We start from the raw sequence: 3,131 nt of genomic DNA on the forward strand, positions 1-3,131 counted from the left end.
CAGGCGCGCGCTACCACGCCCGGCTAATTTTTTGATTTATTGTAGAGATGAGATCTCGCCCAGTTGCCCAGGCAGGTCTCAAACCCGCGGGTTCAGTCAATTCACTCACCTCGGCCTTCCAAAGCGCAGGATTACAGGCTGAGCCACTGAGCACGGCCTGAAACCATTTCTAATCTACACAATTTAGAAGTGCAGCATCCAGTGTTTTCTCTCACCTTAATCTACCATAATCCTCCAACCCCCAACCAAACCTGTAATCATAAATTGTTCAGGTCACACCAAAAAATGTCTAAATTAGCCAGGCTCGGTGGCTCAGCCTGTAATCCTGCGCCTTTGGGAGGCTGAGGAGAGTGGATTGCTTGAGCCCGCGGGTTCGAGACCCGCCTGGGCAGCGAGACCTCATCTCTACAATAAATCAAAAAATCAGCCGGACGTGGTAGTGCATGCCTGTAATTCCGGCTACTAGGAAGGCTGAGGCGGAAGGATCACTGGAGCCCAGCAGATGAGGCTGCGGTGGCCGGGAGCAGCCACTGCACTCCAGTCTGGGTGACAGAGTGAGACTACAACTCAAAAAAAATTAAAAATGTCTAAATTATCTTAACTCTTCTATTTGCTCTTTTGAACATTTGTGTTTGGTAAGGTACACAGGAATGTTCTTCTCCATTTGTAATTCAAAGCAGCCTTTGACAGAGTCTTATGCAAATCAGTGCCGAAGATGTTATTCCTGATATCGATGGCAACAATGGGGAGAACAGTCTGGAAGGACTTTCTGGGCCCTCTGAGCTTCCTCCAGAAACCCAGTTATCTGATGCTGGCAGTCCTCATAACCTTTGCCCAGGGAAAGGCCTAGGCTCTAAAGGAGTCCCCTTTCCACTTCCCAAGGAGACACCCATGTGACATGAGGCTTTTCAGTGACTGCTCAGAGATGTGAGCTGGCTCTCTTCCCTTGGAGGAGACTGCAGGGATGATGAGAAGCTTCTAGGAAGAAAAGAAAGAAGTGAGAAGATAAAAGGTGAATGAAAGACATTTTCTGCCAATATTGTGAGAAGTGAAAGAAATAAGAGTAAGCTTGCTTTGGAGCCAGAGCTAAAACATGAAACAAAAAGAGACAACTGCCATAAAGAGGGTTTTGTAACAGTGAGGAAGAATTCAAGGGTCCAGGGATGCCTCAACAAGGCCTACGTAGGTGACAGGAAAACTCACCTGCCCCTGTGATGGAATTTCAGAGGCACCAGGAAAGTTCCTCGACCCCCAAATGCCTCAACTGTTCAGCTCATGACCTGCACACGGGGACAGCTGAGGGGGCTGGTGGGCAGAGACCCAGCTTGTCTCCCCACTACCTAAACTGTGCCCACAGGGCTGCTTCCAGCCTGAGGAGGGAGACACCTTTGCCAGGGGCTGTGTGTGCCCAAGGGTCCTCTTTCTAATCCTAAAGAAAGCTCCCTGGTTCCTGAAAGATATTAATAAAGAATGGGTCATACATCCCTGCAGGGCACTTTTGTGCAAATCAGAAAGGGGCACCTTTACAGACACCTCAGTCTGGTGGACACAACACAGCAGGTAGAGGCACAGCAAGGGAGGCCGTGCTGGGTGGGCGGGATTGGGGGACAGGATTTTGACCTCAGTTGTCCCTCACAGTGTCCCTTTTCATAGGACTTCCTATTTTGCTTTCAGTCCTGCAGTCTCTGGGTCTTCGATCCCTGCTTGGCAGGAAAGATTCTGTGTGAGGTTGTCAGTCACTTTCACCTCAGAATGAACCAGTTTTGGAATCGAACACAGGCTGTGGGACAGGGCCGGGGCAGAACCTGGAGACCACGTCGCTCTGCAATTCAGCCCAGGGGCCTGATCCTGGAGCAGGGCCTTGCAGGGAGAAGTTTAGGAAAGAAAGCAAGACAGCTGGGCCTGCTGGGACTGAGCATGTATGGGGCCGGCTTCTATCCGGAATCAGCAACTGGGATTGACCGTGGGCCAGTGTTCAGAGTGGACCACAGTAAGGCCTGGGCACACCAGCTCGGGGCAGAGCAGGCCAGCCACTCCCAAGCCAGCCTGGTCTTCCACTTCCCAGTGCTTATTTCTGTTTTTCACTCTCTAATGTTTCGTCAAGTTTCCCCCAAGGTCTCACCCGTGTCGGATGATCAAAGCAATAAAGACTTGGACAGCCAGGTGTGGTGGCTCATGCCTGTCATCCCAGCACTTTGGGAGGCCAAGGTGAGAGGATTGCCTGAGTCCAGAGGTTCAAGCCCAGTCTGGACAATTGGGTGAGACCTCGTCTCTACAATAAATCAAAAAATTAGACGGACGTGATGGTACGCGCCTGTAGTTCCAGCTACTTGGAAGGCTGAGGTGGAAGGATCACCTGAGCCCAGCAGGTCGAAGCTGAGGTGGCCATGATCATACCACTGCACTTCAGCCTGGGCGGGAGAGTGTGACAGACTCAAAAAATAAAAATGAAAGAAAAGCAAGAAGACAAGGAGCATGGAATTCAAGAGGAAGGTTATTATGGCAGAGGCAAGGGATGAGATGGGAGAGACGAAACTGTGTGGTTAAATGTAAAATATTGCAAAGATCTTAGCTTTTGTTTTGGATGGTGGCTTTCCAGACACTTCAGTATTAAACTGACTAAATAACCAAGGAAATAAAGAAAAGGGAAAAGACAAAATGGACAAACTCTAGAAGTGTATAAATATCTGAAACATTGGATTTCTAAGCCAATATTCCATGAGTATTCACTGGTAACAGTTTCTTGTATATCTTTTCACAACTTTTCACCTCGGTATTTTAAAGCATATCCTATAATTTCCCATTTAAAATGCGTTAGATCACTCAGACACCCAGAGAAAAACAGACTCTGTAAGTGAAGTCACTGGTGTTGGTGATCAAAGAAGAGACTCTTGAATGAGTTACAATATACACAGAACAATAAAGTCTTTTATAACCAAGAACCTTGCTTTGAAACATTTTTTATTACCCACCTCTTTTTAACATTGTTTTCTCTTTCTCCTTCCTTGTTCCTTCTTCCTCATCCTCCATAATGCGTGTTTATCTGATCATATGCTTGCTTAAGAATTCCAAAAACAGCCAGGCTCGGTGGCTCAGCCTGTAATCCCGCGGCTTTGGGAGGCTGAGGTGAG

This window comes from Carlito syrichta, unplaced genomic scaffold, assembly GCF_000164805.1.
Source record: "Carlito syrichta isolate Samal-C Ts95f unplaced genomic scaffold, Tarsius_syrichta-2.0.1 Scaffold309276, whole genome shotgun sequence".
Lineage (NCBI taxonomy): Eukaryota > Metazoa > Chordata > Mammalia > Primates > Tarsiidae > Carlito > Carlito syrichta.